General features: G+C 39.7%; 1 protein-coding gene across 18 annotated transcripts in view; it reads left to right on the forward strand.

The window, feature by feature from the left end:
- ULK4 (unc-51 like kinase 4) overlaps nucleotides 1–21,748 on the forward strand; it is a 735,705-nt gene that overhangs the window by 119,074 nt on the left and 594,883 nt on the right. The gene's annotated exons all lie outside the window — the stretch shown is intronic.

The raw sequence follows: 21,748 nt of genomic DNA on the forward strand, positions 1-21,748 counted from the left end.
AATTCAGATATTAGGTCTAGTGGTTTTGGAGTGGATTCTTTAAGGTTTTTTATGTACAATATCATGTCATCTGCAAACAGGAACTGTTTGACTTCTTTCCAATCCGTATTTCTTGTATTTCTTTGTGTTGTCTGATTTCTGTGGCTAGGACCTCCAGTACTATGTTGAATAGAAGTGGGGAGAGTTAGCATCCTTGTCTTGTTTCTGAACTTAAAGGAAAAGCTTTCAGCTTCTCGCTGTTAAGTATAATGTTGGCTGTGGGTTTGTCATATATGCCCTTTATTATGTTGAGGAACTTGCCCTCTATACCCATTTTGTTGAGAGTTTTTATCATTAATGGATGTTGAATTTTGTCAAGTGCCTTTTCAGCATCTATGGAGATGATCATATGGTTTTTGTCCTTTATGTTGATGTGGAGGATGATGTTGATGGATTTTCGCATGTTGTACCATCATTGCACCCCTTGAATAAATCCTACCTGATCATGATGGATGATCTTTTTGATGTATTTTTGAATTTGGTTTGCTAATATTTTGTTGAGTGTTTTTGCACCTATGTTTACCAGGGATATTGGTCTTTAATTTTCTTTTTTTGTAGTGTCTTTGCCTGGTTTTGGTATTAGAGTGATGCTGGCCTCATAGATGAGTTGGAAGTATTCCGTCTTCTACTCTTTGGAAAACTTTAAGGAGGATGGGTATACGTCTTCACTAAATGTATGATAAAATTCAGCGGTGAAGCCATCTGGTTCAGTAGTTTTGTTCTTTGTTTGTTTTTTGATTACCAGTTCAATTTTGTTGCTGATAATTGGCCTCTTTTTATTTTCTGTTTCTTTCTGGGTCAGCCTTGGAAGGTTGTATTTTTCTAGAAAATCGTCCATTTTCTAGAAAATGGTTATCCACTGTGTTAGCATGTAATTTTTTGTAGTATTCTCTTGTAATTCTTTATATTTCTGTGGTGTATGTAGTAATTTTCCCTTTCTCATTTCTGATTCCGTTTATGTGAGTTGAGTCTCTTTTTCTCTTGATAAGTCTGTCTAGGGTTTTATCTATATTGTTTATTTTCTTGAAGAACCTGCTCTTGCTTTCATTGATTCTTTCTGTTGTTTTATTCTTCTCAATTTTATTTATTTGTGCTCTAATCTTTATTATGTCCTTCCTTCTACTGACTTTGGGCCAGCCTCCTTTGTTCTTCTATTTGTAATTTCATTAATTGTGAGTTTAGAGTGTTCCTATGGGATTTTTCTTCTTTCCTGAGGTATGCCTGTATTGCAATATACTTTTTTCTTAGCACGACCTTGGCTACATTCCACAGATTTTGCCATGTTCAATTATTGTTGTCGTTTGTCTCCTTTCATTGCTTGATTTCTGTTTTTATCTTGTCATTGATCCATTGGTTATTTAGGAGCATGTAGTGAATCCTCCATGTGTTTGTGGGCTTTTTAATTTATTTTTTGCATTATTTATATCTAGTTTCATACCGTTTTGGTCTGAGAAACTGGTCAGTACAATTTCAATCTTTTCAAGGTACTGAGTCTCTTTTTGTGTCCTAGTGTATGATCTGTTCTTCTAAATGTTCCATGTGCACTTGAGAAGAATGTGTATTCTGCTGCTTATGGCTGTAAAGTTCTGTAGATGTCTGTTAGGTCCATCTGTTGTAATGTGTTGTTCAATGCCTCTGTATCCTTAATTATTTTCTGTTTGGTTGATCTGTCCTTCAGAGTGAGTGGAGTCTTGAAGTCTCCTAGAATGAATGCTTTGCATTCTATATCCCCTTTTAATTCAATTAGTATTTGTTTCATGTAGGTGCTCCTGTGTTGGGTGCATAAATATTTATCATGGTTATATCATCTTGTTGGATTGACAACTTTATCACTATGTAATATCCTTCTTTGTGTCTCGTGACTTTCTTTGTTTTGAAGTCTACTTTGTGTGATACAATACTGCAACTCCTGCTTTTTTCTCCCTATTAGTTGCATGAAATATCTTTTTCCACCCTTTCACTTTTAGTCTGTGTATGTCTTTGGGTTTAAAGTGAGTCTATTGTAGGCAGTATATAGATGGGTCTGACTTTTTTATCCATTCAGTTACCATATGTCTTTTGATTGGTGCATTCAGTTCATTTACATTTAGGGTGATTATCGATAGGTATGTAGTTATTGCCATTGGTGGCTTTAGGTTCCTGATTACCAAATGTTCAAGATCAACTTCTTAATATCTAAAAGTCTAACAACTCACTTTATATGCTAGTACAGGCATACTGTGAAGGTTCTTTATTTTTCTCCTCCTTTTTCTTCCTCCTCCGTTCTTTATATATTAAGTATCATAGACTCTTTGTCTATCCCTTGATTAACATTTGGGATAGTGAATTCTTTTTAATTCATTTTGTTATCATTAACCTACAATTTCAAGAAGATTTTTATGTTTACTAGACTGCCCCCTTCACCAAGTCCCCGCCACACACCCCATTACTGTCACTGTCCATCAGCGTAGTAAGATGCTGTAGAATCACTACATCTTCTCTGTGTTGCACATCCCTCCCCATGCCCCCACCACATTATACATGCTAATCAGAAGACCCCCTTTCTTCTTTGCTGCCCTTATCCCTCCCTTCCCACCCATCCTCCCCAGTCCCTTTCCCTTTGGTAACTGTTAGTCCATTCGTGGGTTCTGTGATTCTGCTGCTGTTTTGTTCTTTCAGTTTTTCTTTGTTCTTATACTCCACATATGAGTGAAATCATTTGGTACTTGTCTTTCTCCGTCTGGCTTATTTCACTGAGCATAATACGCTCTGGTGCCATCCATGTTGTTGCAAATGGTAGGATTTGTTTTCTTCTTATGGCTGAATGATATTCCATTTTGTGTATGTACCACATGTTCTTTATCCATTCATCTACTGATGGACACTTAGGTTGCTTTCATTTCTTGGCCATTGTAAATAGTGCTGCAATAAATACAGGGGTGCATCTGTCTTTTTCAAACTGGGATGCTGCATTCTTAGGGTAAATTCCTAGAAATGGAATTCCTGGGTCAAATGGTATTTTTATTTTGAGCTTTTTGAGGAACCTCCATACTGCTTTCCACAATGGTTGAACTAATTTACATTCCCACCAGCACTGCACGAGGGTTCCCCTTTCTCCACAACCTCGCCAACATTTGTTGTTGTTTGTCTTTTGGATGGTGCCGATCCTTACTGGTGTGAGGTGATATCTCATTGTGGTTTCAATTTGCCTTTCACTGATGACTAGCGATGTGGAGCATCTTTTCATGTGTATGTTGGCCATCTGAAGTTGTTCTTTGGAGAAGTGTCTGTTGAGAACCTGTGGAAATTTAAAATTAGATTATTTCCTTTTTCTTTGTTGAGGTGCATAAGCTCTTTGTGTATTTTGAATGTCAACCCTTTATCAGATCTTTCTTTTATGAATATATTCTCCCATACTGTAGGGTACCTTTTTGTTCTATTGACGGTGTCCTTTGCTGTACAGAAGCTTTTCAGATTGATATAGTCCCAATTGTTCATTTTTGCTTTTTTGCTTTTGTTTACCTTGCCCAGGGAGATATGTTCATGAAGAAGTCGCTCATGTTTATGTCCAAGAGATTTTTGCCTATGTTTTTTTCTAAGAGTTTTATGGTTTCGTGACTTACATTCAGGTCTTTGATCCATTTCAAATTTACTTTTGTGTATGGGGTTAGACAGTGATTGAGTTTCATTCTCTTACATGTAGCTGTCCAGTTTTGCCAGCACCATCTGTTGAAGAGACTGTCATTTCCCCATTGTATGTCCATGGCTCCTTTATCATATATTAATTGACCATATATGGTTGGGTTACTTTCTGGAGTCTTATTCTGTTCCACTGGTCTGTGGCTTTGTTCTTGTGCCAGTACCAAACTGTCTTGATTACTGTGGCTTTGTAGTAGAGCTTGAAGTGGAGCAATATCCCCCCCCACTTTATTCTTTCTTCTCAGGATTGCTTTGGCTATTCGGGGTCTTTGATGTTTTCATATGAATTTTTGATCTATTTGTTCCAGTTTGTTGAAGAATGCTGTTGGTAGTTTGGTAGGGATTGCATCAAATCTGTAGATTGCTTTGGGCAGGATGGCCATTTTTATGATATTAATTCTTCCAGGCCAAGAGCATGGGATGAATTTCCATTTGTTACAGTCCTCTTTAATTTCCCTTAAGAGTGTCTTATAGTTTTCAGGGTATAGGTCTTTTACTTCCTTGGTTAGGTTTATTCCTAGGTATTTTATTCTTTTTGATGCTATTGTGAATGGAATTGTCTTCCTGATTTCTCTTTCTATTAGTTTATTGTTAGTGTATAGGAAAGCCATAGATTTCTGTGTGTTAATTTTGTATCCTGAAACTTTGCTGTATTCCGATATCAGTTCTAGTAGTTTTGGAGTGGAGTCTTTAGGGTTTTTTACATACAATTTTGTGTCATCTGCAAATAGTGACAGTTTGACTTCTTCTTTACCAGTTTGGATGCCTTGTCTTTGTTTTGTCTGATTGCCGTGGCTAGGATCTCCAGTACTATGTTGAATAACAGTGGGGATAGTGGGCATCCCTGTCTTGTTCCTGATAGCAGAGGAAAAGCTTTCAGCTTGTCAGTGTTCTGTATGATTTTGGCCATGGGTTTATCATATGTGGCCTTTATTATATTGAGGTACTTGCCTTCTATAGCCATTTTGTTGAGCGTTTTTATCATAAATGGATGTTGAATTTTGTCGAATGCTTTTTCATCATCTATGGAGATGATCATGTCATTTTTTCCTTCTTTTTGTTTATGTGGGGGATGGTTTTGATGGATTTTCGAATGTTGTAGCATCCTTGTACCCCTGGGATGAATCCCACTTGGTCATGGTGTATGATCCTTTTGATGTATTTTTGAATATGGTTTGCTAATGTTTTGTTGAGTATTTTTGCATGTGCATTCATCAGGGATATTGGTCTGTAATTTTCTTTTTTGGTGGGGTGTTTGTGTCATTACCGTATTAGGGTGATGTTGGCTTCATAGAATGAGTTTGGGAGTATTCCCTCCTCTTCTATTTTTTGGAAATCTTTAAGGAGAATGGGTATTATGTCTTCTCCGTATGTCTGATAAAATTCCAAGGTAAATCCATCTGGCCCGGGGGTTTTGTTCTTGGGTAGTTTTTTGATTACCGCTTCGATTTTGTTGCTGGTAATTGGTCTGTTTAGATTTTCTGTTTCTTTCTGGGTCAGTCTTGGAAGGTTGTATTTTTCTAGGAAGTTGTCCATTTCTCCTAGGTCTCCCAGATTGTTAGCATATAGGTTTTCATAGTACTCTCTAATAATTCTTTGTATTTCTGTGGGGTCTGTCATGATTTTTCCTTTCTTGTTTCTGATTCTTTGATTTGTGTTGACTCTCTTTTCCTCTTAATAAGTCTGGCTAGAGGCTTATCTATTGTGTTTCTTTTCTCAAAGAACCACCTCTTGGTTTCATTGATTTTTTTCTATTATTTTATTCTCAATTTTTAAAATTTCTTCTTTGATCTTTATTATGTCCCTCCTTCTGCTGACTTTAGGCCTCATTTGTTCTTCTTTTTACAATTTCGATAATTGTGACATTAGACTATTCATGTGGCTTTGTTATTCTGTCTGTAAATATGCCTGGATTGCTATATACTTTCACTGTGTCCCACAGAAGTTGGGGCTTTGTGTTGTTGTTGTCATTCGTTTCCATATATTGCTTGATCTCCATTTTAATTTGGTTGTTGATCCATTGATTATTTAGGAGCATGTTGTTAAGCCTCCATGTGTTTGTGAGCCTTTTTGCTTTCTTTGTACAGTTTAGTTCTAGTTGTATACCTTTTTGGTCTGAAAAGTTGGTTGGTAGAATTTCAATATTTTTGAATTTACTGAGGATCTTTTTGTGGCCTAGTATGTGGTCTATTCTGGAGAATGTTCCATGTGCACTTGAGAAGAATGTGTATCCTGTTGCTTTTGGATGTAGAGTTCTAAAGATGTCTATTAGGTCCATCTGTTCTAGTGTGTTGTTCAGTCCCTCTGTGTCCTTACTTATTTTCTGTCTTGTGGATCTGTCCTGTGAAGTGAATGATGTGTTGAAGTCTCCAAAAATGAATGCATTGCATTCTCTTTCCTCCTTTAGTTCTGTTAGTATTTGTTTCACATATGCTGGTGCTCCTGTGTTGGATGCATATATATTTATAATGGTTATATTTAATTGTTGGACAGACCCCTTTATCATCATGTAATGTCCTTCTTTATCTCTTGTTACTTTCTTTGTTTTGAAGTCTATTTTGTCTGATACTAGTACTGCAATGCTTGCTTTTTTCTCCTTGTTGTTTGCATGAGATAACTTTTTCCATCCCTCGACTTTTACTCTGTTAATGTCCTTGGGTTTTAGGTGAGTCTCTTTTAAGCAGAATGGGTCTTTTTTTTTTTATATCTATTCAGTGATTCTATGTCTTTTGATTCGTGCATTCAGTCCATTTACATTTAGGGTGAGTATCGATAGGTATGTACTTATTGCCATTGCAGGCTTTAGATTCATGGTTACCAAGGGATCAAGGTTAATTTCCTTAGTATCTAAGAGTCTAAGTTAACTCATTTAGTATGCTGTTACAAACGCAATTTAAAGGTTCTTTGCTGTTTCTCCTCCTTTATCTTGCTCCTCCATTCTTTACATATTAGTATCATGTTCTGTACTTCTTGTCTATCCCTTGATTGACTTTGGGGATAGTTAATTTAATTTTTCATTTGCTTAGTAATGAGGTGTTCTGCTTTCTTTACTGTGGTTTTATTACCTCTGGTGATAGCTAGTCAACTGTAGGAACAATTCCATCAATAGCAGTCCCTCCAAAATAGACTGTAGAGTTGTTTTGTGGGTGGTAAATTCTCTCAGCTTTTTCTTATCTGGAAATTGTTTCATCTCTCCTTCAAATTTAAATTGTAGTCTTCCTGGATAAAGTAATCTTGGTTCCAGGCCGTTCTCCTTCATTGCATTAAATACATCTTGCCACTCCCTTTTGGCCTGTAACTTTTTTGTTGAGAAGTCTGATGATAGCATCATGAGCATTCCTTTGTATGTGATCTTATTTCTCACTCTGACTGCTTTTAGTAGTGTGTCCTTATCATTGAACTTTGCCATTTTAATTACTGTATGTCTTTGTGTTTTCTTCCTTGGGTCCCTTTTGTTGGGAGATCTGTTCATCTCCATGATGTGAGAGACTATGTCCTTCGCCAGATTGGGGAAGTTTTCAGCAATTACCTCCTCAAAAAACTTCCTATCCCTTTTTCTCACTCTTCTTCTTCTGGTACCCATATAATGTAAATATTGTTCTGCTTGGATTGGTCACACAGTTCTCTCCATATTCTTTCATTTTTAGATGTCCGTTTTTCTGTCTGTGCCTCAGCTCCTTTGTATTTCTTTTCTCTAGTTTCTATTTAATTTATTGTCTTCTCCACTGTATCTCATCTGCTTTTAATACCCTCCATTTGTGCTCTTCAATGATTGGATCTCTGATCAGAATTCATTCCTGAGTTCTTGAATATCTTTACTTACCTGCTTTAGCATATTAATGATTTTTATTTTGAACTCCATTTCAGGAAGATTTATAAGGTCGATGTAATTTAAATCTTTTGCAGTGGTTGTATTAATAATTTTACTCTGAACCAGGTTCCTTTGGTGTTTCATATTTGTATATGGTGCCCTCTAGTGCCCAGAAGCTCTACCCTCTGTAGTTGCTCAGTCCCAGAAGCAATGTCGGGCATGTCACGGGAGTGGTATTGGTGCCTGGTGGAGGAAAGAGCTGTTTCCTGCTTCCCTCATGCAAGGCCTGGATATTGATCCCTGCTTTCCACAAGTGGCTGGATTCACAGTCTCTCCATGAATTCTGCCTGTCTTAGCTTTCTGAACCCCTAATTATGGGAGTGTCATGCAAGCACCATGAAATGTAGGTTTGTGCTCCCAGAGCAAATCTCTGGTGTTAGTTATTCAGAAGTCCCAGGCCTCCACTCCCTCCCTGCTCTATTTCTCGTCTTTCTGCCAGTGAGTGGGGGTGCGTGAAGGGTTTGGTTCCCACTGGGACACAGCTTTGGTACGGTACCCTGTTTCGTGAGGTCTGCTCTTTTCCCCTGGTGTATGCAGTCTGGTACAGTCCTCTTTTCTGTTGGTCTTTCAGGATTAGTTGTATTAAATATATTTTCATATTATATGAGAGCTTAGGAGGAAGCCTCTATCTCACCTGTCACACTGTCATCTTTAATCCAATCTTCTCAATGTTAAGTATGATGTTGGCTGTGGGTTTGTCATATATGGCCTTTATTATGTTGAAGTACTTGCCCTTTATACCTGTTTTTTCAGAGTTTTATTATGAATGGATATTCAATTTTGTCAAGTGCTTTTCAGCATCTATGGAGTTGGTCATGTGGTTTTCGTCCTTCTTTTTGTTGATGTGGTGGATGATGTTGATTTTCAAATGTTGTACCAACCTTGTATCCCTAGGATTAGTCCCACTTGATCATGGTATATGATCCTCTTGATGTATTTTTGAATTCAGTTTGCTAATATTTTGTTCACTATTTTTGTATCTATGTTCATCAGGGGTATTAGTCTTTAATTTTCCTTTTTTGTGGTGTTTTTACCTGGTTTTGGTATTAGAGTGATCCTGGCTTCAAAGAATGAGTTTGGAAGTATTTCCTCCTCTTCTATTCTTTGGAAAACTTTAAGGAAAATGGGTATTATGTATTCTCTATATGTCTGATAAAATTCAGTGGTGAATCCATCTCGGACCGGGATTTTGTTCTTGTGTAGGTTGTTGATTGCCAATTCAACTCCATTGCTGGTAATCGATCTGTTTAGTTTTTCTGTTTCTTCCTTCGTCAGTCGTGGAAGCTTGTATTTTTCTAGAAAGTTGTCCATTTCTTCTAGGTTATCCACCTTGTTAGCATATAGATTTTCATAGTATTCTCTCAGAATCTTTGTGTTTCTGTGGTGTTTGTTGTGATTTTTCCTTTGTCATTTCTGATTCTGTTTATGTGTGTACATTCTCTTTTTTTCTTAATAAGTCTGGCTAGGGGTTTATCTATTTTGTGTATTTTCTCAAAGAACCAGCTCTTGGTTTCATTGATTTTTTCTATTTTATTCTTCTCAATTTTATTCATTTCTTCTCTGATCTTTATTATGTCCCTCCTTCTGCTGACTCTGGGCCTCATTTGTTCATCTTTTTATAGTTTCAGTAATTGTGAATTTAGACTATTTATTTGGGATTGTTCTTTCTTCTTTAAATAGGCTTGAATTGCTATATACTTTCCTGTTAGAAGTACCTTCGGTGCATCCCACAGAATTTGCAGCATTGTGATGTTGTTTTCATTTTTCTCCATATATTGTTTGCTCTCAGTTCATAGATCCATTGATTATTTAGGACCATGTTGTTAAGCCTGCATGTGTTTGTGAACCTTTTTTGTTCCTTGTACAATTTATTTCTAATTTTATACCTTTGTGATCTGAGAGATTGGTCAGTAGAATTTCAATCTTTTTGAATTTACTAGGTCTCTTTTTGTGGCCTAGTATATAGTCTGTTGTGGAAAATGTTCCATGTACACTTGAGAAGAATGTGTATCCCACTCCTTTTGGCTGTAGAGTTCTGTAGATGTCTGTTAGGTCCATCTCTTCTAAAGTGTTGTTGAGTGCCTCTGTATCCTTGCTTATTTTCTCTCTGGTTGATCTATCCTTTGGAGTGAGTGGTGTGTTGAAGTCTCCTAAAATGAATGCTTTGCATTCTATTTCCTCCTTTAATTCTATTAGTATTTGTTTCATGTATGTCAGTGCTCCTGTGTTGGGTGCATAGGTACTTATAATGGTTATATCCTCTTGTTGGGCTCGCCCCATTTACCATTATGTAGTGTCCTTCTTTATCTGTTTTTACTTTCTTTGTTTTGAAGTCTCTTTGTGTGATGTAAGTACTGAAACACCTGCTTTCTTCTTCCTATTGTTTGCCTGAAATATCTTTTTCCATCCCTTAACTTTTAGTCTGTTTATGTCTTTGGGTTTTAAGTGAGTCTCTTGTAAGCAGCATATAGATGGGTCTTGCTTTTTTATCCATTCTATTACTCTGTGTCTTTTGATTGGTGCATTTGTCACATTTACAGTTTTGTGATTATCGATAGATATATACATATTTCCATTGCAGGCTTTCAGTTTGTGGTTTCCAAAGGTTCAAGGTCAGCTTCTTTACTTTCTAACATTCTAACTTAACTCACTTATTATGCTATTATAAACACAGTCTCATGATTGTTTATTTCTCTCCCTTCTTTTTCTTCCTTCTCTACTCTTTATATGTTAGGTGTTTTATTCTGTACTCTTTCTTTTTCCCTTGACTGATTTTGTGAATTGCTGATTTTATTTTGCATTTAGTTGGTATTTTCTTGGTCTACTTTCTTTGCTGTCATTTTTTCTTGTCTGGTGACAGCTACTTAGCCTTAGGCATTCTTCTATCTATAGCAGTCCCTTTAAATTACATTGTAACAGTGGTTTGTGGGAGATAAATTCTCTTGACTTTTGCTTATCTAGGGATTGTTTAATCCCTCCTTTCAATTTAAGTGATAATCTTGCTGGATACAGTATTCTTGGTTCGAGTCCTTTCTGTTTCATTGCCTTCAATATATCATGCCATTCCCTTCTTGCCTCTAAGGTTTCTGCTGAGAAGTGTGATGATAGCCTAATGAGTTTTCCTTTGTAAGTGATCTTTTTTCTCTCTCTGGCTGCTTTTAGTAACTCTGTCCTTGTGTTTGATCTTTACTATTTTACAATTGTCCTTGGTGTTTTCCTCCTTGGATCCCTTGTGTTGGGAGATCTGTGGACCTCTATGGTTTGAAAGACTGTTTCCTTACTCAGATTGGGGATGTTTTCATCAGTTATTTCTTCAAAGACACTTTCCATCCATTTTTCTCTCTCTTCTTCTTTGGTACCCCTATAATGTGAATATTGTTCTATTTGGATCAGTTACACTGTTCTGTTAATATTCTTTCATTCCTGGAGGTCCTTTTATCTCTCTATGCCTTGACTTCTCTGTTTTCCTGTTCTCTGATTTCTATTGCATTAACCGTCTCTTCCACCTCATGTAGTTTGCTCTTAAATCCTTCCATCGTTTGTTTCATTTCTGTTATTTCCCTCCTGAATTCATCCCTTAGCTCTTGAATATTTCTGTGTAACTCCATCAGCATGCTTATGACTTTTATTTTGAATCGTTTTTCAGGAAGATTGGTGATTTCAGTCTCACTAAGCCCTGTCTCTGGTGTGTGAGGGATTTTGAACTGAAAAATGTTTTTCTGCCTTTCCATGGCAATGGAAGTTTTTGCTGGCAAGTGGCACGTATGTCAGCTGGGAGAACAAAGTTCCTTCCTACTTGCTGGTCGCCTTGCCTGTCTTCACTGTCTGTGCCAGTTAAATGCACACAGGGACCAGCCTCTGGGTTAATCCCCCAAGCTGCTGTGGGCCAGGTGGACTTTGAGATAACCTTGGGCAATGGTGGGGGTCTCAGGCCTGCAGCATGTGTTCTCCCAGAAGAGCACACCCCCTTGGGCCTCCCTGTCTCCACCCCATGTCCACTGTCTGTGCCAGTCAGCCGTGCACAGGGAGCAGCGTCTGGGTTAATCCCCTGAGCTGCCGTGGGTGGAGCATCCTTCTGGATGGCCTAGGCCACTGGTGGGGTTTGCAGGAATGTGGTGCCTTTTCTGCTGCATGAACAAAGCCCATTCGTGCTTTCTGGACACTGCGCCCATCTCCACTGTCTGTGTTGGTCCACTGCATGTCGGGAGTAATTTCTGGGTTAATCCTCTAAAGTGCCATAGGCGGGGTAGCCCTTGTAATGGCCTAGGGCACTGTTGGGGCTTGTAGGCGATTGGCGCGTGTTGTGCCATGAGAACAAAGCCTCTTTGTGATTCCTGGACTCTGCACCCATCTCTGCTGTGTGTGCTTGTTAGCTGCATGCAGGGAGCAGCTTCTGGATCTGGGACAGTTAGCTGTGTGCAGGGAGAAGCCTCTGTGCTAAGCTGTGTGATTGCTATGGGTGGGGCTGCTCACTGGCTGTTCTGCAGCAATGGCGAGTCAGCCGATTTGCTTGCAGCGCCTGCTGGGGGGAATGAATGGCAGGCTGCTTATTGCCGCAAGGGGCTTTGGAGCTGCGTTGCCACCCACAGTGTTATGGCTCCTGAAGTTCCTTAAAATTTCCAGTGTGCTGGGCTGAGTGTGCCAGGACGATTTTATCCAGCTGTTAAACCCTTGTCCCTTTAAGACTTTTAAAGAGCCCATTTTTCTTTTGTCCCAGGGCAGCTGTCTGTGGGAAGCTGTTCACAGTCTCAATCTCGGATGTTGCTTTTCTCCTCCTCCCATATGCAGTATACCATGCAATGTGTGTCTGTGCTCCTGGTGCAGATTACTAGGGCTGGTTATTTAGCTGTCCTGTGCTTCCACTGCCTCCCCACCCAGATTTCCTTCCTCCTGCTGTTGAGCTGGGGTGGGGAGAGTGCTCGGGTTCCACCGGGTCGTGGATTTGTATCCTACCCTTTTCTGTAAGGTGTTGGGCTCTCGCAGATGTAGCCTGGCTCATGTACTGTATCTTCTGGTCACTCTTTTAGGAACCATTGTATTCACTGTATTTTCAAAATATATATGGTTTTGGGAGGAGATATCCGCCACCCTACTCATCCTGCTATCTTGAGGATCAGTAACTTGATTTCTTAAGAAAACATTTATATAGCAAGCATAAGTGTGTTGTTCCCAAACAAAAATGCCATTTAAACCTTGATAAATATATATACTTATATGGTCTATACCCCAGTCAATGCTTGCATTAGATACAGAAGATGGGGTTTACTGCATTCCAAACATTCCTTACATATATGTCTGCCTGGTTTCCTCTGCATGCAATGACCTCTCTCTCTATTTTTGTCAGGTTCAATTTGTGCTTGCCAGAGGGAAGTAGAAAAGGGTGGAAAGAGGGTATACATCTCTTTCCAGTGTAGCAGCTAAGAGTCCTGGCTACAGTATCCTTCCTTGGTAAAAAGATGCTTGCTAGAAAATATTGCTATTCTTGTCATAGATTCTAGATTGAGGCATCTGAAGACTGCCACTGTCTTCCTTTGTACCACCCCATAGCCACTGCTGCACACTTGCCATTGGCAGACATCACTGATTGATGAGTGCTGAAGAATTAGAATTCAGAGGTTAATTCTGTGATACTGAGATGACATATGAATCCACTATCCCTGACAGTTCCAACAACCTTTTTTTTTGAGTAAAACTAAGTCAGATTAAAAGTATAAAACTAACAGTTTGAGAAAGCTTTAAAGGCTGTTACTCAAAATGAAACCTGACAGCATACCCATTGGTCAGTCTAAGTATATGATATTAATGTTCCAACATTCTTCTTTTACAAGATGTAATAGATGAATCCAGCTATTGGGGTTGAAGCTGTCATTCCCAGTATTGTTTTCACAAGCCAATAAGAGAAAAACTGGAAAGTGAAGCTTTTCAAAGGGAATTTTGTCACTACAGTCCCTAAAACATTGTGTATTGAACCTGGGATAATTCAGTGATGATTTATTTACAAAAGAGCGATTAACTCCAAGGTATAGTGCTGTTATTCAGGGTTAGTAAGAGTGGAGTTATTCTTACCTCTCTGCCCAAAGAGAAGAGGGGGAGTGGTCTGGGAGTGGTTCCTGAAACCCAGAAAGAGCTGCATTTGGCACTCTAATGGAAACGGGTCATACCATGGATGGTGGAATTGGTGTAAGTGCAGCGGGCATGGCTGGCTACGCCAAACCTGCAATAGGCATCTGTCCCTGTGAGGACAAAATGTTCTCTCCATGATCAGCGGGTTCCAGTGTAATTATCTTGACACTGAGTGGCTAGTTGAGCCCTCCAGGGAACAGAGCTACATTGAGGCTCAGTGTTGGCCTTTGTTCATGGTAGGTTGGGTGCTCAGCAGTGGCAGTAGTCAAGTCAGTCTTTGTGAACAGAAGGCCATGTTGTTGAGCCCATGTGTCGCTGCTGTCCTTGCCTCCATACTGCATTGTGTGTACACGGGTTTGCTGTGCAAGCACTGCATCACTGGTGAAAGATGACTGGCATCCATAGATGGTTCTCCTCTTCTGGCTACTGTTGAGGCACTCCGGTAGGCTTTGTGTGGGTGGGTTTTGAATGTCTTTGCACTCTGTTCCCATTCCAAGAGCTCCATCTTCACTTCTGTCCTCCACACTTGAATTATTTTTAGTACAATTTTGTTCTTTCCAAGTTTTAACGCCCTGGCTAGCCTTTTAGCTCCTGTCTCTGAGTTGGTATAGATCCATCCCTTAGTCCATCTCTATTTATATATGCCCAAAGTTCTGCCCACTTGGAGGATTCCCTTTTACCATGTCTTTGTGGGCCACTTTGAGTGGGGTTGCAGTGAAGTGGCCATGCATTTCTGCTGGAGTGGACATGCCATGCAGATGTAAATCAGGTCTGTGCCTTTTTCTCCTGAGAGGGAGGAAATACAGAACTCCCGAGGAAGGGAGACGCAACTGAACAGTGGGAGCACATGGTATGGGTGTCAGAGCCACCTGTATATGGAGTGAGTGAAAGTGCTTGGCTTGGGCTTGCATGTATCTTTTCAATTTAAAAATAAAATGTGACTTTGTGTAACCAACTTTATGGTAGCATCCAGTCCATGATGGCCAGATCAGGTCCCATAGCATTCTAGAGTCAGGCATTCAGTCTCGACTAGGGCCCAGCAACAAGCCAGGAGCTTCTTTTCAAATGCAGAATGGTTTTGAACTAGGGCAGGACAAGGCCTTGTTGCAAAGTCCCAGGGGTCTGTGCTATGACACTCTGATGCTAGGTCTTGCTACAGGCCTTATGTATTATCCCAGCTGCCATACTCGGTTCCAACGGCATTAAGTCTGTCAGGTCGCAAGACCGAGCCAGCAGAGCAGCTTGTGTCTTGTCTTGGACGTGTTGTAGAGCCCTTTTCTCAGACACCACGCAAACCTGGCACCCATACTGAAGATCAGTGAATGGGTTGAGGCCTCTAAAATACAGTCAAGCTTACCAGTCATTGGACCTGCTTATCTTGGTGGGTCACGAAAGGTACGGCAACTTTTCTCTCACTTTAGAAGGAATATCATCACATGACCCAAGACCCCTGGGCTCCTAGGAACTTCACCAATATAATAGACTGTGAACTTTCACAGCATACATTTCCTGCCCTCTGGCATGCAAACTATGGTGCTGCTTAGCTGTTGCGGTTAGCACGGCAGCAGTGTAACTACACAGGGTGATGTCCTGCAGGTCATCAGCATGGTCAGGGCCCCTCTGTATGGCTGTAGGGTGACAGACTCCATATAGGGGTGAGTCAGCAAGCAGAAAGTGCTTCTGATTTTACTTACTGGTTGGAATGGAAAAGAATGTATACCAGGTGTCAGAGGCTGTGTTGATTCGCTTCTGCAAAGATGCCACATCTGAAGCAGCAGCTAAAATACACATTGTCACCTGATGGAGTTTGCAATAATCTGTAGTCATCTTCCATGACCCACGGAGCTTCCACACTGGCCTAACAGGCAAGTTAAACGGGGCTGTGGTGGAAAGCACTGTCCCTGCACCTCTTGTGTCTGAAGTGGCATTGTTCCCTGAGTTTTGATCCTCATGGATATGGCTTGCATTTGGTTTACTGTCATTGGCTGGGCACAGAGCGTAGTGTGCTATTTCCAGGTGCTTCCTCTTTGGCTATTACTCTAAATAGTCCTCAATCCACTGGTCAGTGATCGATCCATTATGGGAATCCTGCCAGTTATTAAGTGTATCTTGTGTGTTTTAGGACTAGGAAAATAACCAAGGATGGGTTCATAGGCTCACCGGGCACATGTGGGACAGATTTGGCTAAGAGTGAATGAAGCACCTGACCTTGATAAGCTCCTCATCTGATTATTGGCATGTAGGGCATTTCAAGTCTCTAGAGAACAGCCCAGGCTCAGAGCCAAGACCTAATAACTTCAAAAGGTCTGCATATTTCCCTTGCCCCAGTGCTCAGTCAAAACGTGAATGGCCAAGGACCCTCTGGAGAGGAAAGTGAGTGGTAAGGATTCCTAGAGTTCACTGGAGGTCACTTTGTAGGGGTCTCTTTCAGAGGAGCTCCTGGCTTAGTCCTGGAGCTCTGGGTATGTCAGCCAGTTTGAGTATGAGATCTGGATAAAAGGCTGTGAATCCTTGTTATGGGGACTTCTGTTAGGTTTTTGCCCAATAGACCTCGACATTTTCTTACTATATATCAAGCATCAACTTTGTAAGCTGATTTGATGTTCAGTTTATCATTGTCTCAGATTCTAGTCGGTCAGAATACTCTGATCACCAAAGTGCCCTGTGGCTCACTGTGGCACTTGTGCCCACCTTTTGTCTGCAGTTAAGTGTTGCCATTGGTCTCCACTATTCCTGAGTCCCTTTATTCCCATTGTGATCAGAGAACCCAGTTCCATTGTCAGTATTTTTACTGCCGCCTCTGGCCAGTTGAGGATAGCCACTGCAGAGCTCCTCAGGGTGTTGGTGCCCCCCTCACCCAAGGCCTGGCTTTTGGGCCCACCTGGAAGGGGATTTTGCAGGTGGCTGGGTATATCACACTGTGTGGAACTGTTCTGACATTTCCAGCTCCCCAAGCCCGCACACTCTGTTTTCTGTAGCAGTGACTCTCAACTGTTGCTGCTCATTAGAATTCCCTGGGGACTTTAAATGTTTTTATGTCCAGGCTATACCCCAGACCAATTAAACCAGAATCTGTGGGGGTGGATGCAGGCATCTAGAGTTCTTAGAGCTATACAGTGATTCCAATGTGCAGACAATAATTGAGTCTCTCAGTAGTGATTTCAGAGTGTTATCCTAGATCTTCAGCGTCACTCGGCAACTTGTTAGACACACAAATTCTCACGTCCCACCCCTGACTTCCTGAATGAGAAATGCTGAGGGTGGAGCCCAGCAATCTGTTTTTACAGGTTCTTCAGAGATTGTGAAGCGCACTAAAATTTGAGAACAGCTGTCTGCAGTATGCTGGAGAAATCCCAGCATTTTGATCTCATTAACTATCGACCATCATTAACGCCATGTTTCCTTTGGGCAGCCTAGCAAACTCCCAGGTGCTTGAGTTTCTGGCCTCCAAGATGAGAGTCAATGTGAATTTGACCTGCAGACCTGCTATTGAGACCTGGTTTGATACTTAGGCAAGATTTTTTTTCTCACTGTTTCATTCAGTATGAAGGTCTCAAGATTCCTTACTGTCCTCTCTTGCAGGCTAGTTCACTTCTTCTTCATATGTTCTTGAGGTCCCAAGTGAATGGTCTGCTATTTGATACCCCACTATGGGCAGGCCTTAGGTCATTTCAAGGTCATCAAGATTCAGCAGATGCTCCCAGGGTTAAAGTATCTTCCCTGCTTATCTCTTTCTTTACCTCCTTTCTACTTTTGGTCTTCAAGGTTTCCTTAGGTATTTAAAAATATCTGTCCAGCATTTTTTGTGTTTTCAATCAGAGGAATATTCAGGATGTCTTGTCTGCCATCCATTAGTAATTGGGCAGAAGAATTTAATGGTTAATCTGGGCTTCAACTACAGATATATTACAATTTGACATCCAGTTTCTTCATCTATGGCAGGGTTTATCATACTTCTAAATGTAGTTGGTGCTTTATAACTGTAACCTGATGTCAGATGCATCACATAAATGCGATGGCAGATGGTCACTGCCATGTGTGTGATCTTCCATCCTAAGGTGCTGTAGTTTACTGACTGTTTTTGTTGGTGATTGTTTTAAAGTATGAAAACTCCTTCATTACTATGTATAACTATAGTGGTCTCTTTGAATTGACTGATTAGGGTTCTGTCTCAGGATAGGCTAGTTTACCACAACAGGTAATGAAGGCCATCAAAATCCCAGAGACTGAACTCTCCTGTTGTAAGCCTACATAACTCTGACCTGACCTCAGCATTCCAGGCTGCTTCCTTCTTATATGGCATCTCCATCCAGCATGATATTTTAAAGTTCCTGGAGCAGAGGAAGAGAGTATGGAAAATTGCACGTAAGTATTGCACATACATCATTTCTACTTGTAGCCGTTTGGACATTCCCCACCCCGCCCAACTCTAAGGGAGCTGGGAAATACCCTCGTGTGTCCAGGAAGGGAGGGGAACTGGGCCACATGGTGCTGTGTACTGCTTTTGCAGGGTTGACTCTGCTTAACTTAAGAACAAGAGTGTTTATTAGGTCAAATGCCTTGAGAGACAGTTTAGAACAGTTAGGACCTGGCAGCTCTGGAAGGCTTCTGAGCAGGACCTTCTTGGAGTCTTGTTTGGGGCCAGAATGAGTGGATGCCAAAAAGAACGAGTGAACTTCAGCTGTTCCTTTATTCTGTGTCACTCCACTCAGAGGTCGTATTTCTGAGCTTAAACCTTGCTGGCAGAATTTAGGTTTTGTGGCCCTGGCTTTGACCACAGCAGACTGTGAGAGGAAAGGTGTTTCTGATGGGAGCAGGGACCCTTTTAGATTCCTTATTTGGAGGGGAGAATGTCTGTTTTGTCTTCCCAGAGGCTAAGCATAGTACAGGAAATGTAATCCCCCAAAGAAAGTTGACTGGTGGTACGAAGAGGGACTGGATGACTGGTGACCACAAAATAACAAATTTCTTTTGCAGTTGAAATTTGTTGACATCTAATTAAAACAAAACAACTCAGGAAGTTAATGAAGTTTGTGTAGCCTGTTAATGCTTCCAAACTTTTTATATTACCATGAAAGACTGTGTAAGAAATCTACTTGGGATTTTATTTGCTTTTCCTGACAGTTTGTTATCTTTAAGAGAAGGAATCCACCAGTTATAGGCTGTTTGTTTACACTTAGGCATCAATAGGGAAGTGACATGATAGCAGCCATTGCTGCTTCTCTGCCTTGTCTAGATGCCAGTTTGAATGCAGTTACCCAACCAACATACAGAGAATTTGATATGAAAAGTTACATCCGCAGAAGCTAATGTTAAAACTTTGATGTGAAGATGTCTCCAGGAGAGCTTCTTACAGACAATGCTGTAGTGTTGCAATAACAGTTTTAGTTACTAGAGAACAGAATTTTATTCTCTTCAGACAGGCTTATAGTGCTCTTATTTTAGGTGTCGTAGCTTTGTTTGGGAATTGAAAGTGGAGTTCCAAGGAAGATAGGGTCTGGGCAAGTGGTATCAGTTGGAATCCTCTGTTCATTTGAGATTCTGGAATGCCTTTTGCTTCAGGGGCATACTGAACAATATCTAATACTGCACATGATCTAATTAAAGTATCTAATCAAGTTGTCATGATGCCTGCTGCTGTGTCACCTACTGGGAGTAGTTAAGTAGGACTTGAAAAATGTCCATTTGGCCTAGTAAAACACTGACAACAGGAAACAACAAGATACTTTCTCGATCAGGAGTTTAATTCAGTTTCTCTTTGTAGCTGTTAATTGTATACCCAGAAAAATGGATATTTAAATAATGTGAGGGTCAAGAGCAAGCAAATTATACCTGTGAAAATACCAGAATATTAGTTGTATAATTGATGAACTTCCAAGCTTTGGTGTTCTTAATTCATCATTTTCCTGTCTTTCTGCCTTTGACTTAGACTCAGTCCAGGGTCTGAGACTGAAGCACATTCTACATTTTAATTCACTCTGATGACTTAAGGTAAAGGCAAAAGATGCCTGGCTGTATCTTATCAAAGTTGTTTTAAAATGGTTTTGATTTCAAAGTAGTTTAGGAAATAACAGTACAATCTTAAATTATTATTTGTCATAATCAACCAACCAGTCATGCTTGTGGTTGCAGAAGGATAGTTTCCACTAGGGTAATAGAACCAACGATGGTGTGGGTATTCCTCTAGGCATAATGATACTAGAAAGAAGCGCTCTCACTTTCCTTTACTTGGGTTTTTCAAAAAATGCATGTAATAGTAGCAGAATACTTGAATATCCTACTTTTTAAATCTCTTTTAGTCTCAATGTTAGAAGCCCAGGCAAATTTTTACAGACGTAGGAAAACATGCATAAGAATAATATCCACATATTACTTAGATTTCTGGGTTAGAGAAAGAATTAAATCTGTTTTACCTTTCATTCTGTTTAATATTGGTCTTTTTGAAGGTTATTTTACCTAAGTCGACAAAAACTTATTTTTCTCCTTGGTATTTCTTATTTGTGTGGTGTGTTTTTATTAGTTTTCCTTTTCAGCATTACCATTTCTTGAAATTTAAAAAATATCAAGTGGAAAATCCATACAAATAACATTGCAGAGAAACCTACTGTTGTGTACTGTTCAATGCTATCCAAAGTTAACTTTTCAAGTGACAGGTCAGGTTGCTGTGGCATTATTAGCATAAGTTATATGATGTTTGTCTATTTACAAGTTACTGAGATTCAAGGCAATTTCTAGTATGCTGGAGGCAGTTCAGACAAATGCCAGTGGATTACCAAATGGAGAAATACTATAAATCCTTGCTAGTAACCATGAAACAGAAAGCTGGATCTGGGTTTTGAATTTAGTATGAGGTTGACCTAAAAAAATTAAACCTTTTATTTTGAAATAAATTTTGAAACTAATTTGAAACTAATACTGAGAGATACTAAGTACTTCACCCAGTTTTCCCCAGTGGTAACATCCAGGAGAACTATAGTATGACACTATAACCAGGATATTGACACAAAACAGGCTGAGCATTGTTAATTTCAGATGGTTCAGCTTAATACTAGTGGTTGATCAGTGAAGGTCAGAGGTAAAGGAAGACTGTATGTAGAAGTGACCTGCTGCAAGGAATGATGTGATGTCCATGGTTTCTTATTCCTCCTCTATTTCATTATAGAGGATTCACCTCAACTGCTTCATTATAGAGGATTCACTGTATAAGTGCAGTGGGTGATGGGAATTACACATTGTGGTATATCCATACAGGGGAATACTACTCAGAAGTAGAACAGAACAAGCTATCAATGTGTACTCCAACATAGATGAATCACTAACTCATTATGCTAAGGGGCAGTAGCCAGACAAAAAAGAACACTTGGTATATGATTATATTTATGTAAACTCTAGAAAATGGGAATTAATGACAGAAAGTAAATTGGTGGCTCTCTGGGAGGAAGGAAAGGGAGTAAGATGGAGGGATCACCAAGGGAACTTGATTATTGTGGTGATTTCACATTTGCATGGACATATCAAATGTATCTAATTGTATACTTTGAATATGTTCCATTTATTGTATGTCAGTTATACCTTAGTAATTCTGTCTTAAAAAATACCACATCAGGGGGGAGTAGTAAACATAATGTTCTTCATGTAATTGTAGATTAATGATAACAAAATAAAAAATATATATATGAGCAATAAAAAAAATACCACATCAGCATATGTTTCTACCATACTTGGTAGTTTTGCAGCTACCCCACATGCAACTCCAAACTCCTGTTTACAAAGTGAAACCAGTTTTCATATGCTTGCATGTTGTAGCATCTCTCTGGAAGTTTTAAGATGCTTGCTTTCAGGTTTTTTTCTATATCTTTGTCAACAGTAAAAAATAGTCTTCTATGTGCACTGCACTGAATCACACTGTTTTAGAGCAGTGCTTCTACACCAATTTATATATATTTTTTCTTTTTTTAAACTGAAGAATAGTTGGTACACAATATTACATTGGTTTCAAATATATAACAGAATGATTCAACAGTGATCTACATTATT

Source organism: Manis javanica, chromosome 3, assembly GCF_040802235.1.
Source record: "Manis javanica isolate MJ-LG chromosome 3, MJ_LKY, whole genome shotgun sequence".
NCBI lineage: Eukaryota > Metazoa > Chordata > Mammalia > Pholidota > Manidae > Manis > Manis javanica.